Source organism: Macaca nemestrina, chromosome 4 (assembly GCF_043159975.1).
Source record: "Macaca nemestrina isolate mMacNem1 chromosome 4, mMacNem.hap1, whole genome shotgun sequence".
Taxonomy (NCBI): Eukaryota; Metazoa; Chordata; class Mammalia; order Primates; family Cercopithecidae; genus Macaca; species Macaca nemestrina.
In genome coordinates, this window is record NC_092128.1 from 2,708,986 (window position 1) to 2,731,942 (window position 22,957).

The 22,957-nt window shown below is 46.7% G+C and overlaps 1 long non-coding RNA gene across 7 annotated transcripts in view; it reads left to right on the top strand.

The window, feature by feature from the left end:
* LOC105474968 (uncharacterized) overlaps positions 1-22,957 on the top strand; it is a 244,328-nt gene that overhangs the window by 10,564 nt on the left and 210,807 nt on the right. For all 7 annotated transcript variants that reach the window (XR_011621815.1, XR_011621816.1, XR_011621813.1 and 4 more), the window contains exons 3-4: positions 21,420-21,525; positions 21,786-21,980. This is a non-coding gene — a long non-coding RNA (uncharacterized lncRNA). The remainder of the gene's footprint in view (positions 1-21,419; positions 21,526-21,785; positions 21,981-22,957) is intronic.

The window sequence follows — 22,957 nt, forward strand, 5'->3', positions numbered from 1 at the left end:
CTCTGTTGATTGTTTCCTCTACTCTGCAGAAACTTTTTAGTTCGATGCAATCCCATTTGTCTGTTTTTGATTTTGTTACTGATGTTCTTGGGGTCATATCCAAAAATGACCCAGGCCAATGTCATGGAGTTTTTCCCCTATGTTTTCTTCTAGCTTTATAGTTTCAGGTTTTATGTCAAAATCTTTAATCCATTTTCAGTTAATTTTTAAAAATCTGGTGTGAGAAAGGGTCTAATTTTATTCCTGTGCATATGGATGTCCAGTTGCCCCAACATGATTTATGGAAGAGGCTGTCCTTTCCCTATTGTGTGTTTTTGGCATTTTTGTTGAAACTTAATTTTCCATAAATGTGTGTATTTATTTCTGGGCTCTCTATTCTGTTCCATGGGTCTATGTGTCTGTTTTTATGCCAGTACCATGCTGTTTTGATTATTATATGTTTGTAGCAGATTGTGAAGTCAGTCGGTCTGTTCCCTCCAGCTTTGTTCCTTTTGCTCAAGAACCTAGATTGCTTTGGCTATTCAGGGTTATTTACAACTCTATACAAATTTCAAGATTGTTTTATCTATTTCTGTGAAAAAATGTTATTGGAATTTTGATGGGGAGTGCATTGAATGTGTAGATTGATTGCTTTGGGTGGTATGGGCATTTTAACAATATTCATTCTCTCGATCCATGAACACAGGATTTTCATTTATTTGTGTCTTCTTAATTTCTTTCATCATTGTATTATAGTTTTCAGTTTAGAAGTCTTTCATCTCTTTGGTTAAATTTATTCCTAAGTATTTTATTTTATTTTATTTTGTAGGTATTAGGTATTGTAAATGGGATTGTTTTCTTTTTAGGTAATTTATTGTTAGTGTATAGAAATGCTCCTGATTTTTGTATGTTGATTTCATTTTACATGTGTGTACCAAATTTGCATATTAGTTCTAACAGTTTTTTTGGTGGTTTTCTTTTCGTGTTGGTTTTTTTTTTTTTTTTTTTTTTTTTTTTGAGACAGAGGCTCACTCTGTCGCCCAGGCTGAAGTGCAGTGGCGTGATCTTGTCTCACTGTAACCTCTGCCTTCTGGGTTCAAGCGATTCTCCTGCCTCAGTCTCTTGAGTAGCTGGGATTATAGGCACTACCACGGCGCCCAGCTAATTTTTTGTATTTTTAGTAGAGGTGGGGTTTCACCATGTTGCCCAGGCTGGTTTCAAACTCCCAAGGTCAGGCAACCTGCTTGCCACAGCCTCCCAAATTGCTGGGATTACAGGCATGAGCCACCGTGCCCTGCCAGGGTTTTCAATATATAAGATCATGTTGTCTGCAAACAGGGACAATTTTTTTTTTCCCCCACAATTTGGATGCTTTCCATTTCTTTCTCTTGTATAGTTGCTTTGACTTGGACTTCCAGTACTATGTTGAATAAAAGTAGTGAGAGTGCCCATGCTTGTTTTGTTTCTGAGGAAAAAACCTTCAATTTTTTTTTAACCGGTGAGTACAGGCATACCTCATTTTGTCACACTTCACTTTATTGCACTTTGCAGATATTGCATTTTTTACAAATTGGAAGTTTGTGGCATTAAGCAAGTCTACAGGTGCCATTTTTTTTTCCAACAGCCTGTGCTCACTTTCTCAGCATTTTTAGCAATAAAGTATATTTAAGTTAAGGTAGGCACATTTTTTAGACATAATGCTGTTGCATACTTAATATACTACAGTATAAACATAACTCTTGTAGGCACTGGGAAGCAAAAAAATTCATGTGACTCTGTTGCAAAATTAGCTTTATTGTAGTGATCTGGAACTGAATACACAATATCTCTAAGGTATGCCTTTATGATGTTAGTTGTGGATTAGTCATCTATGGCTTTTATTGTGTTGAGGTACACTTCTTCTGTACCTAACTTATTAAAGAGTTTTTGTCATGGAAGAATATTGAATTTTGTTAAATGCTTGTTCTGCATCTATTGAGATGATCATATGGTTTTTATCCTTCATTCTCTTAATATGGTGAATCACATTTATAGATTTGTATATGTTGAGCCATTCTTGCATCCCTGGGATAAAGACAAATAAAATCAGAAATGAAAGAGGAGACATTACAACAGATACCACAGAAATACAAAGGATCATAAGAGACTACCGTGAAGAATTACATGCCAACACAATAGACAACCAAGAAGAAATGGATAAGTTGCTAGACACATACAGCCTACTAAGACTGAATCATGAAGAACCAGAACATCTGAATAGATCAATAATGAGAAAGGAGATTTGAATCAGTAATAAAACATCTCCCATCAAAGAAAAGCCCAAGACCTAGTGGCTTCACTGCTGAATCTTACCGAATAGTTAGAGAAGAACTAACACCCATCCTTCTCAAACCCTTCCTAAAACATTGAAGAAGAGAGAATACGTTCTTCTCTTTCTTTCCTTTTTTTGTATGATTCCATTTATGTAAAATGTCCATAGTAGGCAAACCCATACAGACAAAAAGTAGATTGGTGGTTGCCTGGGGCTGAGGGAGGGAGAAAATTAAATGACTGTTAATGGGTATGGAATTTCTTTTGGGTTTGATGAAAATGTCCTAGAATTGGATAGTAGTGATGCACAGTTTTCTGAATATAATAAAGACTTCTGAATTGTACACTCAGTAGGTTTGCTTTATGATAGATGAATTGTATTTCAATTTAAAAAAGTTTATCTGAAGGAAAAAACACAATGTAGCCTGGAAAAAAATCTTAGCTCTTTAAATTACTAAAAGTATAACCATCTTAATCTTTTTTTTTTTTTTTTTTTTTTTTTGACATGGAGTTTTGCTCTTGTTGCCCAGGCTGGAGTGCAGTGGCATGATCTCGGCTCACTGCAACATCTGCCTCCCGGGTTCAAGCAATTCTCCTGCCTCAGCCTCCTGAGTAACTGGGACTACAGGCATCTGCCACCACACCAGGCTAATATGTTTTTGCATTTTTAGTAGAGATGGGGTTTTACCATGTTGGTCAGGCTTGTCTTGAACTCCTGACCTCAGGTGATCTGTCCACCTTGGCCTCCCAAAGTGCTGGGATTACAGGTGTAAACCACCAAGCCCAGCCAATTTTTTTTTAACTGCTACTTTTTCCAGTTTCTAAAAATGCACCCAAGTGAAGCTCCTAAGTACATGAAAAAAATATGCCACTAAACAGAAGTAGATAATGCTAATTTCAAAGAGAGCCTTACACGATTTTTTTTTTTTTTTTTTTTGAGACGAAGTCTCGCTCTGCCGCTGGGGCTGGAGTGCAGTGGCTGGATCTCAGCTCGCTGCAAGCTCTGCCTCCCGGGTTTACGCCATTCTCCTGCCTCAGTCTCCCGAGTAGCTGGGACTATAGGCGCCCGCCACCTCGCCCGGCTAGTTTTTTGTATTTTTAGTAGAGACGGGGTTTCACTGTGTTAGCCAGGATGGTCTCGATCTCCTGACCTTGTGATCCGCCCGTCTCAGCCTCCCAAAGTGCTGGGATTACAGGCTTGAGCCACCGCGCCCGGTCGCCTTACACGATTTTCAGGCAAGCTCTCAACAAGTGATTGGTCTTGCCACGCCGAAGTATGCTGGTCATGTGACTCGTGCCATTACTATACCAAGAAAAGAATGTTTGAGGGGTTTCTGCTGAGTTTGTCATGATCCCTTCCACTTTCCTAATCAGCTCTTCAAGCAGATAACTGAAATCGTGTTCTAAATTGGTTGCGCTCAGGAAATAAGCAATTGTTAATATCACCAGTGCTTAGAATGAATTTTTTAAAAATGAAGTTTGAAATCAGTGCTTTACTTTTGCTTAAAAGTAGATTCAAGACAATTTAAAATGAAAGATACTAGAATTTCTTAAAAGCCTACAATTTTTCCCATGTAGGTTTTTTTGTGGTAAAATATACAAAATATAAATTTTATCAGGCTAACCATTTTAACTGTACAATTAAGTACGTTCACATTGTGCAACCATCACCAGCATCAATCTCCAGAACTTTCTCATTTCTCCAAGTGAGATTCTATTTTTTTAATTATTATTATACTTTAAGTTCTAGGGTACATGTGCACAACGTGCAGGTTTGTTACATACGTACACATGTGGCATGTTGGTGTGCTGCACCCATTAACTCATCATTTGCATTAGGTATATCTCATAATGCTATCCCTCCCCCTGACCCGACCCCATGACAGGCCCCGGTGTGTGATGTTCCCCATCCTGTGTCCAAGTGTTCTCATTGTTCAATTCCCACCTATGAGTGAGAACATGTGGTGTTTGGTTTTCTGTCCTTGCGATAGTTTGCCGAGAATGATGGTTTCCAGCTGCATCCATGTCCCTACAAAGGACATGAACTCATCCTTTTTTGTGGCTGCATAGCATTCCATAGTGTATATGTGCCACATTTTCTTAATCCAGTCTATGATTGATGGACATTTGGGTTGGTTCCAAGTCTTTGCTATTGTGAGTAGTGCCACAGTCAACATACATGTGCATGTGTCTTTATAGCAGCATGATTTATCATCCTTTGGGTATATACCCAGTAATGAGATGGCTGAGTCAAATGGTACTTCTAGTTCTAGATCCTTGAGGTATTGCCACACTGTCTTCCACAATGGTTGAACTAGTTTACAGTCCCACCAACAGTGTAAAAGTGTTCCTATTTCTCCACATCCTCTCCAGCACCTGTTGTTTCCTGACTTTTTAGTGATTGCCATTCTAACTGGTGTGAGATGGTATCTCATTGAGGTTTTGATTTGCATTTCTCTGATGGCCAGTAATGATGAGCATTTTTTCATGTGTCTGTTGGCTGCATAAAGATCTTCTTTTGAGAAGTGTCCGTTCATATCCTTTGCCCACTTTTTGATGGGGTTGTTTGATTTTTTCTTGTAAATTTGTTTAAGTTCTTTTTAGATTCTGGATATTAGCCCTTTGTCAGATGGGTAGATTGCAAAAATTTTCTTCCGTTCTGTAGGTTGCCTGTTCACTCTGATGGTAGTTTCTTTTGCTGTGCAGAAGCTCTTTAGTTTAATTAGATCCCATTTGTCAATTTTGGCTTTTGTTGTCGTTGCTTTTGGTGTTTTAGACATGAAGTCCTTGCCCATGCCTATGTCCTGAATGGTATTGCCTAAGTTTTCTTCTAGGGTTTTTATGGTTTTAGGTCTAACATTTAAGTCTTTAATCCATCTTGAATTAATTTTTGTATAAGGTGTTAGGAAGGGATCCAGTTTCAGCTTTCTACATTGGCTAGCCAGTTTTCCCAGCACCATTTATTAAATAGGGAATCCTTTCCCCTTTCTTGTTTTTGTCAGATTTGTCAAAGACCAGATGGTTGTAGATGTGTGGTATTATATTTGAGGGCTCTGTTCTGTTCCATTGGTCAATATCTCTGTTTTGGTACCAGTACCATCCTGTTTTGGTTACTGTCGCCTTGTAGTATAGTTTGAAGTCAGGTAGCATGATGCCTCCAGCTTTGTTCTTTTCGTTAGGATTGTCTTGGCAATGCGGGCTCTTTTTTGGTTCCATATGAACTTTAAAGTAGTTTTTTTCCAATTCTGTGAAGAAAGTCATTGGTAGCTTGATGGGGATGGCATTGAATCTATAAATTACCTCGGACACTATGGCCATTTTCACAATATTGATTCTTCCTATCTATGAGCATGGAATGTTCTTCCATTTGTTTGTATTGAGAGAATCCTTTCAAGCTCATTTCACAAGGCCAGCTTACCCTGATACCAAGTCATAGAAGGACACTACCAGAAAAGAAAATTACAGACCAATATCCCTGATGATCACAGATGCAAAAATCCTCAACAGAATACTAGTAAACCACATTCAACAGCACATTAAGAGAATTATTCACCATGATCAAGTGGGATTTTCCTAGAGACATAAAGTAAAAAGTAGTGAGTTTAATTTTTAGATAATTTATTTTGTTTCTAAAGGATCTTTCTAAAATATAGAAAAAATTATTAAAAGATAGGCATCAATATTCTGATTTTATTATCAAAATTTTCTGATGAAAGATTTATAAGAATAGTGCTATTCAAATATCCCTTCCCACTTCCCACTGGCAACTGTGCCATCGGTATCTTTGTCAACAAGTTTCTCACCAGTGCAAGGCACCATGGATACTTAAGGATATAAGGTAAAAAGATTGCAAAGTCAAAACTGCAAATTCCATGAAAGAGTCAGGATTTAATGGAATTGATGGAAATGATGTGGCAGGCTCTTAGGTAAAGCCGTTACTGATTAAAGATCTGGCAGAAATAGACCTGATAATTTTAGAAGAGAAAATGACAAGAATGATGGCCAGGAGCTTCAAAAGAGAAAAGACTTGCATACTGAAGGATTAAGGAAGGCTTTGGGAATGCATTGAAGAGCCTCTTGATCATCTGCAACGCATTGAAAGTCAAAGTTGAATGAATACCACAATGCAGTTTTTTGGTCTGGCGCATATTAACCATGCTCATGCCCTGTGACCCATCCATTTGGCTCCTATGTCTGTTGTAGCTTGTAGTACTGTCAGAGGCATATGAACCAGAGCAACTCCATCTTAAACAGGAGCTGGGTAAAACGAGGCTGAAACCTACGGGGCTGCATTCCCAGATAGTTAAGGCATTCTAAGTCACAGGATGAGATAGGAGGTCAGCACAAAATACAGGTCATAAAGACCTTGCTGATAAAACAAGTTGCAGTAAAGAAGCCAGCCAAAACCCACCAAAACCAAAATGGCCATGAGAGTGACCTCTGGTGTCCTCACTGCTACACTCCCACCAGCCCCATGACAATTTACACATGCCATGGCAACATCAGGAAGTTACCCTATATGGTATAAAAAGGGGAGGCATGAATAATCCACCTCTTGTTTAGCTTATCATCAAGAAATAATGATAAAAATGGGCAACTCGCAGCCCTCAGGGCTGCTGTGTCTGTGGAGTAGCCATTCTTTTATTCCTTTACTTTCTTAATAAACTTGCTTTCACTTTGCACGGTGGACTCGCCCTGAATTATTTCTTGTGCAAGATCCAAGAACCCTCCCTTCGGGTCGAGATTGGGACCTCTTTCCTGTAATGGTCACAATTGTCCACCTGCTTCCTCTTGTGGAGACAAGGACCAGCCAAAGGAGAACAAACAGGCTGTTTATTTAGAGCTTGTGGTATAACAAGGAATTCAGCTCCACCACCTGCATTCAGTAGGGGCTCAGGGGCGGAGGAGAGCAGGAAAGCTGTAAAGTGAAGAAAGGAAAGCTTCTAGGGTGACCTGATTGGATGTTGCCAGACTGGGGGTGGCTCAGGCAAAGTGAGCATCTCATGCCAGTGGTTTGGGGAACATATTTGGTTTTCTCTGGTTGGTCCTAATTTGGAAGCAGGGGTAAAATATACAGAAACTGGGTGTCGTGGACCTGGAAGGAAACTGAGGCACAGCTTAAGCCACAAAGAATTTATCTGAGCCACATTGGAGTGACTGTAGCCCAGGAAATGCTTCCAAGTTACCTTGGGAAGTGCTTCAGAGAACAAGGGAGGATTCTAAGCTTTTAAAGAAAAAAGGATGAATCAGGAGAGGGGGCAGTTGCAAAAGTCGTTTTCCAACTCTTACAATGGGGTTGATCGCGGTCAAAGCAGCCCTGGAGCTGAGGGTTGGGTGTGACTGTAAGAGGTGCCATTGGAGAGGGAGAGGGCCACCACAGCAGATGCCTTGGCAGCCGCTCAGCCAGGGGGATGTAGCCTGGGATTGAACATTCTCCACTTGAGCCGCCAGAGGCTCAGTCCCAAGTGGCCTCCCAGCTCCAGCTTAGCCCCTTAACTGACAGGTCGCAGGCTTCCCTGGCCAGGCTGTTCACCGGTCCCGAGGTTGCGGGCCGGTCCGTCCGGAGAGCCTGGCCTGCCTTCTCCGGCTGCTGCTGCGGAGGCCGTGGTGGGCGCTCTGCGGTCACACCCAGGCCGGCCTCTGGCCCTAGTCCGCTTGTGTGCTGTCTCTTGATGCTTCCGGGCTTGTGTTGTTAGGGAGTGTTTCAATAACCCTGCACTCCAACCCCGCTCACCCCCAGACTCAGTGGTTTCAGACATTCAGCTTCACTGGATTTCTGAGTGGGCCTGCAGCTGGCAGTCCTGGCCCGGCTGAGCAGAAGCTTGTTTTGAACTTGTTTTGGTCTCAGCTGATGACTTACTGTATGAACAGGCAGTCGCCTAAGAAGAAACCTAAAGCAGCTAACGTTCAAACGGAGCCGCAGGCTGCTGGCTAACCCGGGCTGGCCTGGGCCGGGGCAGCTCAGCCGTGGTGCCCCAAAGCTACCCAGCTTCATCCTCCAGCTTCATCCTCCAGCTACCCAGCCCTGCCGTGCTTCTCCATGAGAAAGGATGGGAAGCCCGTGTGCACGCCCGCTGTGAGCCTTGGCCTTCGTGTTTGCTAACGTGCCAGCCGTCGAAGCAAGACACATGGCTGAGCGCAGGCCTCCAGGGGGAGGGACCGCACAGCTGCCCGGCAGAGTGCACACAGGCGTCTCCACAGCGCTCTACCCAGTGACTGCGGTTTTGCCCAGCCCTCGATCTGGGTGTGGCCGCATGGTTTGCTTTGTTCAGGAAAGTGAAAATGGTTGGATATCAAGAGAAAACTGCTTCTTGGATGGTTTGATAATTGCCATGTATGAAACACAGCATCACTACTTTTATGTATGTATGTATGTATGTATGTATGTATGTATGTATGTATGTATTTTTAAGAGACAAGGTCTTGCTCTGTCCCCCAGGCTGGAGTGCAGTGGCACCATCATAGCCCACTGCGGCCTGAATCTCCTGGCCTCCAGCCATCCTCCCACCTCAGCCTCCTGAGTAGCTGGGACTATAGGCACATGTCACCATGCCCAGCTAATTTTATTTTATTTTATTTTTTGGTAGAGGCGGGGGTCTCACTATGCTGCTGGAGCTGGTCCTGAACTCTTGGCCTCAAGTGATCCTCCCACCTCAGCCTTCCAAGTCGCTGGGGTGACAGGTGTGAGCCACTGTGTTTGGCCTGATACTCCTTTTTAAGCGAGGTTTTAGTCCATGAGTCCAGAATGTATGAATTCATAGGCAAAATATTTAAAATGAGGCCACTGGACTGCTTTTCCGCAGTTCACACATCTGTTTTATTTTCACAGTACAGAGATAATTTGGAAGTAAATGCTTTTGTGGAAATAGGAGTTTTAAGTGTCATAGGAGGCTCTTTCATTTGTATAGTATTTAAGGATTTATTTTCAACATCCACAGGGAAAAATTTATTCCTTTAATTAGGACTGGACTCAGTTTCCCAGTTAGGAGCCCTTAAGTAGTAACAGTCTTGCTGATGGGTTCCATGTCCCCCAGATTAAACCCTGTGTAGTAACTGTCACTCTTTATTACCCTTAAAATGAATCATAAAGAAATGGAGTTTAGACTGTATTTAAGTTCAGCAGCTATGCACTTCTAGATGCCCGTGCGCACCGTGTGCACAGGAACGAGTGCAGCGCAGCCGGGGGGGAGACCCCGCAGCTGTGCCCCTCCTGCCACGACTGCCCTGAGATGCGCCCTTGCCCGGAGACCATCAAACCATCCAAGAAGCAGTTTTCTCTTGATATCCACTAAAACAAATGTTCTGCTCAAACCCTTTACCTCGTGTACACTTTATTCGTGGAAAAAGTTGTAGTTTTATGTAAGTAGAAATACTAAAAGAAACAGAAATAAAGGAATAATACACGTTTGAGCTTGTTTTGGTCTCAGCTGATGTTTTGGTCTCAGGCAATCTGTCCATACAGTAATAATAAAGGAATAATAACACTTCTCTCTGTTTCTGAAGTTGTTCTGTTTTATTGTAGCTCTCTCCGTGGTTTGGTCGTGGCATATTTTAATGAATGTTTTTATTCGCATCCTTTCCTGCGTCAGTCTCGGCATAGCCAGTGTGGGTCTGTGTTTATTCCTCAAACTAGGACTTACTGTTCCGCGCCCTTTTATGAAAGCGCTGGGCCGGGAACACAGTCCCAGGTTCACCCGGCTGAGCGCGCTGCCCTCGCCGAGGCCGCGGGTTAGCGGGAGGGGGGCGCAGACGCTGGGTGCGGGGGTGACGCCCGACTGGGGAGGGGAACACGGAAGCCAAGAAGACCGGCGGGAAGGGCGGGAGGAGAGGGCAGAGACCCGAACCCAGAGCGCTGCGCTGCAGGGAGGGGATGGGCTGTGGGCAGGTGCGGGGCGCGCGGCGCGGGAAGCGGCAGGGACCTTGCTGGAGCCCCGGCGCAGGGACGCGGGGTGGGGGCGAGGAGGGTCGCGGGGCAGGAGGGGGAGGGCGAGGGGATGAGGGGTCTGGGGGCGCGCGGAGTGGGGGAGAGCGCGGGGCGGAGCCCTTTGGAGAAAGTGGTTCCAGCGGGGAAAGGGGAGTTTTGGACTCCGCGTGTGACGGTGACTTTTCTGCAGGGTTTTGGCCCCCACCCGTCACCGCAGAGGCCTGCAGCTGTAGCGGAGCAGGGCGGCCGGGGCCTTCCCTTCTGCGGGCGCCAACGTCCCGGGTCCTGGGCCCCGCGGCCAGTGCCAACGCAGGAAAGGCCCGGGGCGCCAACACCGCTTTGCTGTTTCCCTTCTGGGTTCTGTGATGATACATTCAGCCCAGCGTGTTTGCTGACCCTAAACCGGCCCACTCCCAAATCGTGGTTCTCGAGGATCCCGAGTCGCGGCGCTGACACGTGCGGGGTGGAGCCCGCTGAGACTGTGGAGGGGTGACCGCTGGCCACAGTTGAACTTTCAGGTTCTGGAGGGACGTCCGAATCCAAACACATATATATGTCTATAGAAAGTGCATATATGTGCATACTTTTTATAAGTGGAAAACACAGTTCCCCTGGGATCCAAAATATTTTTTTCCTGTTTTCTGAACTGTTCGTCCTCACCACGCGGCCCAGTACCCACCCGGAGTGGGCACCCGAAGGATGTGGAATTCAGAATGTCCGGTGGTAGAAGTACGTTAAACTACTTTGTACCCGGTGAAATCACAGGAGGGTTTCTCCTGGATTCAGGCAGGATTCTGACAGAAAAGGTGAATGCATCCGTTTTTAAATGTTAGAGTAACTCATTCATCGGAAGGAAATGTTCCCACCACAGTGTCATAGTTGGGGTTTCACAAATAAAAGGACAGGTGGAGATCTCGGCTCTCTCACTGGGTGCGTGTGGTCTTGGGCAACTTACTGCACTTATTTTGAACTTCAGTCTCCTCATTTGGAAAATGGGAGTGATAATATCCGCCTCAGGGGACTGTAGAGGGATTAAATTAGGTATCCTGTGAGGCCCTTTGCCAGGGCCTAGTGGGCAGCAGTGCTCAGGAAACGCAGTGTCCTTTCTTCACTTTGGTCTCAGACGATGGCCAATGAGACGTACCACCCGGGTCAAATGAGTGTCTATGTGGAACTTTATTCAATGCCATTCCTTATTAATGGGCACCTTGTGGCAAAAGTTTACACGGGAAAGAAATAGGCTGTTGTAGAATTGTTAAATAATATTGAAACCTTGTTTTGATACAGTCTGGTTGGGTACAGATATACCACAGAAAAATTGTTTTTAAACTAAGAAAATGGAGACAAATGAACATGTTTTATTTGAATATAGACCATTCCATTTAAGTTTTAATTTAGCAAGTTGAAACCACAGGTTTTCAAACAATGGCAATTTCAGAACTTGTGGTATGTGAGTTTTGTGTCTTTTCCTCATTATTTAAAGCTCCTCATTCTTTGAGAGTGTAGTAAAGTTCTATCATTTCAGACATCAGAATTAGCATTGAAAACATGGGATTCTTTATCTGGATTGATGAAAGTAATTTATTGTTTGCTGTGTCAAACACAGCATGCTATTTGTCACATTGTGGTTTGTGTATCTTTCTAGAAGCTTTCAACTTTGATCTGAGGCAAAGTACACTCAGTAGCACAGATGACAGAGCTAAAAAAAAAAAAAGGCCAGTGATGTGCATTGTCACTCACAGAGACTCTAAATCAACAAGCATGGAGACGCAGAGTAAAAAGCCACCTGACTTTAAAGAGGCTTGTACGTTCTTGTGAGAGAGCAGACCTCTGCCTTTCTCCGGGGAGACAAAGGTGTAGAGCGATTTATGAGTTAAAGATCGGGTTCACTGTGTGCAACCCAAAGGCACCTCCTCAAGGCCAGAGCCTGGTCCTGGCCTGCAGCCTTAGGTAAACACTCGCATTTAAAAGACCGCGCAGAGCCAGGACTCCGTGCACATAAAGGCGGCTTTCTTCAACTGTCATCAGAGTGGATTTTAGAACGTGCTTTTAATACTTACAAGGTTGATGTTTGCCTTTTAAAAAATGCTATTTGAGATCGTTTCTTATTTAACTTTCACCTTGGCGTGCCTTTTACCTGATTCGTGGCAGCATTAAGGAAACTCACCTTGTTGTGAGACCAGACAAAGATTTAGAGCAGTGTCGCACAGTATGACCTTTTAGAAGTCAAGGCTCCACCAAATCCTTGTTTACACACCATAAAAACTGGATGAAAAGCAACAGCATATAATCTTAATGTGAACATTTGGTCTCAGATTCTTTTTATTGCGCTTGGGTTGATTATTCTGTGAGATAAATTAATCGTGTCCCAGGATAGCTGTGTACTTCCATTTCCTTTCTGATTTTTAACAGACAATGGCTCAGATCAATAAAACGGCAAAATAAAGAGGTTTGGAATGAGGAACATTGTTGCATACCTAAGTCTGTACTCTTCTAGAGAATGATTCTCAAAAAATTCAGCTATGCTGTTAAATCTGCATTTGCAGAGTTATTAGTAGGACTTTTAAACTTGTATATTAAAATGATCATTAATAGCTGCAGAATAACGCATGGTCCAGATACAACTATTTATTCAAGCATGCCTTTAGTTATTGACATTTTCTGTTATGTGTTTTGCAGTAATAATATTCCTGTGCATTTATACGTATGTACCTGGTGTATTTTAATTCAAGCATATTGAGCTAAAAAACACATACACCTTTAAAATGTTATAATTCTATGAATTTTAGCAAATGCAAACTGTCTTGTAACCACCATCGAAATCACAATGAACAACACACTCATCATGACAGAGTTTCCTGGTGCCCGTGTGCAGCCAGCGCCTCCCATCACACCCAGGTGGGACCGGCTAGTTGCGGGAAAACAAGCTCAGGGTTCCCACTGATTCTACATTACGGTGAGTTGTATGATTATTTACAATGTAATAATACAATGTATTACAATGTAATAATAATGGAAATAAAGTACACAAATGTAACGTGCTCAAATCATCCCAAAACCATCCTCATCCCAGGTCCATGGAAAAATTACATTCCATGAAACTGGTCTCTGGTGCCAGAAAGATTGGGATCTGTTCTAAGCCTTCTCTGGTGAAGTTGCCCTTTGGTCAAAAGCTTTCCTATGTAACACAAATGTGTCCATACTCTGTGTCCTCTAAGAAGTCTATCCACATAGTTCCTGCAGAGCCTGCCCTGTTACCAGTTTTCCAGCTGTATTCCTTCCAAGTCCCGGGCCATCTGTTCATACTGATGGCTCCTGCAGTCTCAGGCCATATTCTCTTTGGGGCAAAATGAACAGCCAGGTACTTTGCTGGGCGTCCTGCCCACTGCAAATATTTCCCTCAACGCTGTCCTTCAGAGCCATCTCTCCATTTCTGGGCCAATGTAGCACGTATTGTGTACAACCATCTGTAAACGAGGCCTGAACCTTTGATTTCTCAGTCAGCAGGTGGAGGATGCTGTTCCCCAGGCTGCAGCATGCTCGAGAGGATGTGACGTGGCAGATTGCTGAGACGGGGATCTGAGCCATGCGCCCATGCGGCTTGTGCTTTAGAATCATCTTGGGTGGAGCCAATATTCGCCACTTCAACTCAAGAACGGAGAGCTGCTGTGGCTTTGTGGTCGGAAAACACCCAGTTCATGGTGAAGCGTAAGAACACAGGAGAGGCCGGGCGCGGTGGCTCAAGCCTGTAATCCCAGCACTTTGGGAGGCCGAGATGGGCGGATCATGAGGTCAGGAGATCGAGACCATCCTGGCTAATACGGTGAAACCCTGTCTCTACTAAAAAATACAAAAAACTAGCCGGGCGAGGTGGCGGGCGCCTGTAGTCCCAGCTGCTCGGGAGGCTGAGGCAGGAGAATGGCGTGAACCCGGGAGGCGGAGCTTGCAGTGAGCTGACATCCGGCCACTGCACTCCAGCCTGGGTGACAGAGCAAGACTCCATCTCAAAAAAAAAAAAAAGAACACAGGAGAAGTGGGGCAAACTCTCCCTGCCTCCCTGCAAAAAAGTTTTAAAGAATATTTCCAAATCAGATATATGAAGATTCTATTGATAAATTAAAATGAACAGACACTCAAGTAAGCAATAAGCTGTGTTTCTTGTCATTAGGTCTTACAGATCTTACCTCAGGAATTTTAAAGCTTACCTATTACTTGCATCCAAGATTCTCTTTACCTTTACCAGGTAAAGGTGTCTTCATCGTTTGTGCTGCTACAACAGCATATCTGAAACTGGGTACTTTACAAAGAATGGAAATTAATTTGCCCAAAGTTCTGGAGGCTGGAAGTCCAAGATCAAGGTGCTGGCATCTGGTGTGGGCCTTCTTGCTGTGTCCTCAGTGATTCTGATGCAGCTAGAGCTGGAGGACCACTGGCGGAAGACAGGAGACAGCCAGCTCCCTCCAGCAAGCCCCTTTACAAGGGCATTTAGTCTCATGGCCTAATCGCCTCTTAAAGATCCACTTCTTAATACCATCCCATTGGCAACACCTGGATTTTGGAAGGAGCATGTTCAAACCGCAGCATGGTTTGCTATGTGATTTTGGTTGTATACAGCCTGGCTGTATCATGCTAGGCAGAAATATGACCTTATTATTGTCTTTATTTGGAGGTTAAACATGGTTTAAGGAGATGTGTATGGGTACCAAAGTGACAAAGGGGGAGCTTGGGATGGTGGATTTTGGATGTCAAGGTGACAGGGTGTTAAGGGATGCCCAGATACCTGACAAAGCACCATTTATTCTTATGCTTCATTGGGCCCTGGGCATGGCCCTCTTCTGCTAAAAGGGAAGTCCAGTTGGCCTGGTGTTTGATTAGAATGAATGTGCTGCCCCAGGCATGTCTGTGAGGGAGTTTCCAGAGTAGTTTGGTGTGCGAGTCAGTGGACTGAGTGGAGAAGATCTGTTGTCAATGTGGGTGGCATCCTTCAGTCGGCTAGGGGGGCCCGGATCGAGCACAATTGCAGAGGAAAGGTGGATTCTGGCCCCTTCTTCCAGAGCTGGGACGCCCTTTGTCTCCTGCCATTGGACATTGGAACTCCAGGCTGTACGGCATTTGGACTCAGGGACTCACACCAGCCCCCTGTGCACCACCCTCTCTGGTACTTGGGCCTTCTGCCTCACACTGAGAGTTACAGCACTGGCTTCCCTGGTTCTGAGGCCTTTGGATGTGATCTGAACCACGCTGCCGGCTTCCCAGGGTCTCCAGCGTGCAGACGGCCTGCCATGGGCCTCCCGAGCTTCCATAATCAAGTGAGCCAATTCCCTGATGAATCCCTTTCCTCCAGCTCCTATGAATCACGTCGGTTCTGTTTTGAGATGCCTGGCTGAAATGCTAGGCATTGCAACACCAAAGATGGTCTCTATTTCTTTCTTTAAATCACACGCACAAAGTTCAGTGGCAAGCTGTGTGTAAAAGGCAAGATTCCACAGGCATTCCCACACAAAAGGCTTTAGTGACTCCCAGGGCATTCGCTCAGCAAAAGTTAACACTGGGCACCTGCTCTGTCCCAGGCCCTGTGCTGGGCAGTGGGGGACAGCAGCAGGCAGGAAACGGAAGTCCCTGCTCTGTGGAGCTTATAATTTAGTGTAAGGCACGGCTAAGACTCATCCCAAGAAATCAGTGAGCAGACCACAGTGCACAGGCCCCACTCCAGGCCATTAGGTAGCTCAGCTCATCCGGGAGGAACAGTAGCTCCAGGGGAGATGCTGACTCTGTCTTGGGCAACCTTGAATCCATGACTGAGGCGGAGCATTAAAGAATACCCAGTACGTCTGGGAATGACACAGAGCTGGGAGAAACAGGACATGCCTCATCTTTCGCTCATGATTGAATAGAGAAGTTGCCAGGAACTGATGTTTAACCCTGGGCTGTCCATTGGAATCACCTGGGAGCTTGAAAAGCGCCCCGATGCAGTCCGATGCTCTGGGGAGCGGGCCCCGGCGTATGCGTCTCAGCAGTGTCTTCATCTTCTGTCTCCACTGGGCTCTGGCCACGCTTTCTCCACAGCAGTCCTCAAACTTGATTCTCACAGCAGCAGCAGCAGCAGCAGCAGCAACTGGGAACTTGTTAGACATTCAGATTCTCGGGCCCCACTCCAGACTCACTGAATCCGAAACTCTAGGAAGGAGACCCAGAAATCCATGCTTTAATGAGCCCGGGTGACTCTGATGCAGCTAAAAGCTAGAGAACCACGTTCCTGGAATACCCCTTTTCCCCAGCAGTACTCATCTTGCAAGACTTGGCTCACGTGCCCTCTCTGGCAAGGCATCCCAGCATCTGTAACTCCCTGTCCGCACAGGCAAGTCTTCCTAGCACATCAGAGAGAAAATCGTGATGGTGACTTTGTGCCTGTGTCTCTGCTAGACCTTGAATTTCCTAAGAGAAGGGATTTTTTTTTTTTCCTATTCATCTCTTCATACTCTGGAGCCTAAAGTAGTACTTGAAACCTATTGGGAACTTCAAACCAGTCTTTCTCTTCGTAGCCAGCGACAAAAGAAGAAAGTTCTGGCTGCAGTGCTGGGCCTCTGACCAGCTGCCCGTTCTTGCTCCAGGGCCTCCTGCCCTCTGGCTCCTGCTTGCTGCCGGCTCCTCCACTTTTCTTCCTGAATTCAGAAACAGAAGTGGGACTAAGTAGCTCCCCAGCAAGGCACACACCAGGTGCTCGGGAGGCACAGATGCAGCTCCTGACTCAATCTCTAAGCACGGGGCACGTTCAAGTTCAGCACCCCAGCGTCCAATGCAGTGAAGATTCAAGGGGGAATCTCAAGACGTAGCTGTGGAGTCTTAGGACAAGGGAATGAATACTATTTATGTATTTTTGTCTTTAATTTGTCTTCTATAAGCCTCAAATGGGGATTAGGTTAGAATCTGGTGTTTTATGTTCTAAGTATAAGAATACTGAAAAATCAAATCTGATTTACTTTTCCTCCTAAGCACCGATCAGTGCTGTGCTAGAACTTTCCCTTGGTGTGTGCTGGGACTCATCTCCACAACAGTTCACTTTAGCCCTATTGCTTCTTTTAAAATGGACAGTTTTACAAGGCAAATCTTTCTAATATTGGAAAGGATACTAGAAAGGAACACATATTTACAGAGCATTTACTACTCACCAGGCACTATTTTAGGTAATTTTGCATAAATTGTCTTATTTAATCCTCATTCTACCTTTTCAAATGGGAAGCACATTCTAAGTTAAGAAAAAAACAAAAACAAAAAAGGCCAACCAGCCCAGAGTTAGAGCCTAAGAGACTCGTTCAGAGAGGTAATAAGTGATAGTGATAGAATTGGTAAATATTTATTCAGAACTCACAGATAATTTTGTGTTTAGCACTTTTTCCATACACTAAGCTTGTAGGAGGTCCATGAAATAAAAATTATTTTAAATGTTCAGTTCTGGTTTATAGTCACTGATAAGTTGTTCTGAAACAATTTGAAATTGTTTCTAATTTTAAGGAATGACAATGATGTGACATGTGTTGATTTAAGTCCAACTTTGACATTTTGTGGGAAGAAATCCTATAATTCTAGATACTAGATTTATGCCAAGAGTAATTACTTCCTCGTGTTCTGTTTATTTAGGAATTAGCCAAAACCAGAATTTTCGAGATATACTGTTTTCTTTAACTAGTAGGAAAAGAATCACCAGCTAACACCATTCTCAGAGCGGTCTGACCCCGCTAAGATCGTGTCATAAACGTTGGGCTTCACTGTAAGCACTTTTGGTCCAGAGTTCAGTTTCAAACAATGGACCGTGCAGAACTGGGCGTTCCGAAATTCTTGACAGCTTTCCTGTTTGCTCACTGGGGAGGGTAGATAAAGACTCGCTTAGGTGCCTCTTATCTCTAGAATTCTGTAGATGTCGTTGGGGGGCTGGGAGCCTGGGACAGCTCCCCTGGCATGGACCAGGGCTTTTCCTACCTTCCAATATGCCTTCATTGTAAGATATTAAAGAGGAAAAAACCCCAATAAGCAAGGACATATTGAGTGCTTGCTCTCCTGTGATACTCACAGATAGGAGAAAATATGTGACAATAAAAATCCCCTTGGGAACAACTAAGATTACTTGGCTCATCGTCCTTCCTCTGTAGAAGAGTAAATTGAGAAGAAAGTAAGTAAATTGGACAAGGTTGTAGATTATTTATGATCAGCACGAAGTCGACTTATCTGATCTAATAATGAGTCCACGGCACCTTCAAGGTGCTTATCGCTTAAATTAAGAAGACTGGTGGCCGGGCGCGGTGGCTCAGGCCTGTAATCCCAGCAATTTGGGAGGCTGAGGAGGGTGGATCACCTGAGGTCAGGAGTTCGAGACCATCCTGACCAACATGGTGAAACCCTGACTCTACTAAAAATACAAAAATTAGCTGGGCGTGGTGACAGGGGCCTGTAGTCCCAGCTACTAGGGAGGCTGAGGCAGGAGAATCGCTTGAACCCCAGAGGCGGAGGTTGCAGTGAGCCGAGATTGCGCCACTGCACTTCAGCCTGGCCACAGAGTGAGACTCCATCTCAAAAAAAAAAAATCACTTAACATCCGCAAAACGAGGAATAACTAAGCATCTGTCCATTTGACAGGAAGCCAGAGGGGCGGATGGGTACCAGGCAGGGGCTTGAGAAAGAGCCTCCTCAGGTGGACGTGGGGGCAGGAACGTCGCCGTGTGTTCAGGGCCAGGAAGGAGCCTGGTGGGACGCAGCAGCCGCAGTTGGAGGAACGGGCTGGTGGGGAAGCGGGTGGGGTCATCGCGGAGCCCACGGGGCTGCAGGGGCTGGGCCCGGTGTCCTCCAGTCCTCGGAAGATCGCATGGAGGTTTAGGAGGCATCCGTTTTCTCCCCCGCGGTCTCTACATTTCCAGAATGATTTGTAAATACTTCTTTTTCCGGTCAACAGAGCTTTCCGTTCCATTTTTAAACACACCTGCCTTTCCAGCAAGTCTGGGGCCTCCTGAGGCTGGAGCCCGTCTCCCGTCTGCAGCCCGGTGCGCGGGGCTCGGGGCTCGCGTGGCCTCGCAGGGGGAGCGCGGGGCGCCCCTGTGTTTGGAGGGTGGGCCGAGGGTGGTCGTGGGGGAGGAAGCCAAGTAAAGGGGGAGGCGCCCAGGGCCGGATGCACGTCGGGGGAGCGGTGCTTGAGCTCGGGTGCCCCGGGCCGCCTCCTCTTCCGCCTGGCACCTGCCGTCCCGGGCCGCCCCACGGGCGTCCGCGGAGCCTCCCTCCTCGCCGCCGTCCCGAGTCGCCCCGCGCGAGGCTTTTCCAGGTGCCCCGCCTGGACCGAGCCGGAGTTCCTGGGTCCCCCACCCCCAGCTTCTCCTCCGCGGCAGGTGCGGGCCGACTTTTCTCCGCAAGGTGGTCCCGGGACTCCGCGCTGGGAGCTGAGTGGGTGGGGGCCGCGCGTCCTCTCCCTGCCCGCCTCGCTCGGGGGGCAGATCTGGGGGCCTCGGAGGTCACGGCCCAGATTGCCTTTGCGTGGGGTGAGACGGGAGACCCCGGGGCTGGGGCAGGAGAGGCGCCGTCCCCAGAGATTTATCTGCCGGGCTTCGCTCGGGTGCGGGGAGAAGGGACCGCGAGGCCTCAGAGGCGCTGGGAAGGTGGAACCCACGGGACCTGTGGTGCCGCGCGTGGGGCTGAGCGGACAGGAGGCTTCGCGGGGAGCCCTGGAAGGTGGGCCTGGGGCCAGGCTGCGGGGTGCCGTGGGCTGGGTGATGAGGTGCCAGGTGAGGGGAGTGGGGCGGTGCCCAGGTGTGGAGGGCTGGGCGGTCCCCTGCTGAGGGGGTCAGGATGGTACCCAGGTTAGGTGGGGGAGGTGCACAGGTGAGGGGTGGTGGGGTGGTGCCCAGGTGTGGGGTGCCGGGTGGTCCCTTGGTGAGGGGGGACAGGGCAGTGCCCAGGTGAGGGAGTAAGGCGGTGCCCAGATGAAGGGGGGTGGGGTGATGACCAGGTGTGGGGTCCAGGTGGTCCCCTGGTGAAGGGAGCAGGACGGTGCCCAGGTGCCAGCAGTGGAGTGGTGCACAGGTGTGGGGGGGTGGGGTGGTGCCCAGGTGTGGGAGACCAGGTGGTCCCCTGGTGAGGGGGGCAGGGCAGTGTCCAGGTGCCAGCAGTGGGGTGCCCAGGTGTGGGCAAGGAGTGGTATCCAGGTGCCCAGGTGCTGTGCCCAGGTGCAGCTTGGCTGCAGGAGCCAAGTGATGAGGGTGCTGTGTGGGGAGAGGCGAACTGATTTCTGCAAGAGAAAGTAAACTTCCTTCTTCCATGCAGATGAATAAGATAGAATTAATTATATAGATTATAATTATCTAGTTATAGAGATAAGAATACGTTTTATTCTTTAGTTAAGGGCTCCCAGTTAAAACTAGCTGAAAACAATGACAGCTAAATTCTATATTATGAGATGTTGGCTACTTATTAAATTCATTATCAAAAATATATACATACATATTTGCAGTCCAATTGCATTTCATAGAGCACAGACCTGAGCAGCACCTAGCAAGGGCAAGTGTGCACGAGACACTTGTTCCGCAATTTTGTACCTTTCTGTTTCTAATGGCCCAACTGGTCAACTGTGGCAGGGCGATCATGAACCTCATACAACAGCAGAAGTGCTGGAAATTTTAACTATTTAATTTTAGGCTTAGACTTAGCTATAAATGCTTTCTGATGAGAAGTTCTGTCTTTTCCTTGAATGATTTCACTTCATTTCGTTTTATGTAGTCTCCATTCAGTCATGAATATCTTCCCCAAAGTACCTTTGTAAATCATTTTTTTTTTTTAAATGCTGTAGTTTACTTGTGACAAGCTATAAACTGTATTTGAATTTTTAGGTTAAGAAACCCATTTTATCTAATATTGCAGCAAAAAAAACAGAACAGTTCCAAGAAAAAGAGGATAAAGTACTTGTTATTTTAGTGATAATACAACTGAATAAGAAAGATTTTCTTTTTCCTTTTTAGTCTTGAGTTCATGAGCTTAGGGAAAGCAGGCTTCCCTCTGCTTCTGGCAGCCTTGGCCATGGGGTCTTCACTCTCCTGTTTGGGCCTCACCTTGCAGGGGCTCCTCACCTTGCAGGGGCTCCTCACCTTGCAGGGGCTCCTCACCTTGCAGGGGCCATCCATTCCATCTGCCTTCCAGTGTCAGCCCAGGCCTCCTGTCTTCCCCTTCTCAGGCCCTCCTGGTGGGATCCCATCGCATCCCCTGCCTCCACTGTCATCTGCTCCACGTGATATCTCCAGGGGGACCTCTCTGCTGGGCTCCAGGCCGCATAGCTGTGGGTAAGGCACCTCCCTTTGCACGACTTGTCTCCTGTTCTCTTGGTGTGGAGCTCACAGCCCTCTGGCCTAGACGTGGGGCTCTTGCAGTGGCCCCTGGTTTAGCCTCCACATCCCATCCACCCAGCTGCTCACGTCACACACCTGGGCCTCATCCCTGATACCTTTTACTGAATCCACCCTATGTGATGACTTGAATCCTGCGGGTTCTCTCTCGAATGTGTCCTGAATCTGCCCTCTTCTCTCTGTTGCCCATGGGCTAGGTGGCCAGATGACGTCCCACCAGGACCCCTGCCGTCCCAGTGCACCCGCCTGGTCATCCGGGGCCTGTCCTCACTGCCTGCTGCCTGCACTGTGTGGAAGGACAGAGGCTAAACGAGGAAGCCTGGAACTCTGGTCTCATGGACATGGCAGCCTGCCCACCACCCACGCCTGCCCAGCCTTTCTTCACGCAGCGCGTAAGACTCTTTTAAAAATACAAGTATTATCCTGTCCTGTTGATGAGTCAAATGATCCCTCACAGTCCTGGTCTTGGAAGCCCCTGGGGCCTGCTCGTGGGCAGCCTCTGTCAGTGTGGGTGCGGGTGATGGAGGCTGGGGTGTGTGGCTGGCAGTCTTGACCAGGTGGGTGTGCATTTGGCCACAGAGCTCAGATGCAGGGCTGTGGCTCCAGCGCTGGTGGCCGGGGTGAGGGTAGAGAGTAATGCAGAAGCCGTGGCACTCTCTGGCCTAAGCCACTTATTCCAAAGTAGGAAACAATCTTCTACATGAGGTCAAGGGGAAGGCTAGGAAGAGGGGGAGTGAGAGAAGAGGAACAGGAAGCAATAGACCTTGGGAGGCTTTGGCGGGTCCTCTTTATTCTGCAGGTGAAGGAAGATAACAGAGGTTCTTTGTCACGGAGTTACTAGAATCAGGTTTGTGTGTAGGTAGACAACCCTGAAATTAAAGCAGGTTTCTTGCAGAGGGGAGTGTGTAGCCACAGCCCTAGGGAGCTCAGCAGCTGCCCCTTCCGCAGGCATCACAGGGGCTTGGAGAGCTGGGAATTGCCCGGTGGGACTGGATTCCTAATTCTGTGTGAGTCATAAGCCCTCAGGCGACTTCCAGACTGAGGAAGCTGCGGTGCATTGGTGGAGGGAACGTGGGAGGAGGTGAAGGCTGGGGAGAGAAGGGGGGCCTTTGGAGGCTGATGTTGAAGACAAGCTTGGCTTTGGCCTTTTGCGTTGATGCTGGTGAAGATTTTCAGGGCCTCCCTCCCTGCACCCGCTTGTACGTGTTGAAGATCCAGTCCTAGAGCAAATGCATGGGGAAAATAAAATACACAGTCCCTGTCTTCAGGGGACTTGAGGCCTCATCAGGATAGGAGGTCGGCACACGTGAAATAAATAGGAACATGCAAACGTGTGCCTGGGTGCTAAGTCCGCAGTGCTGGGTTTCTT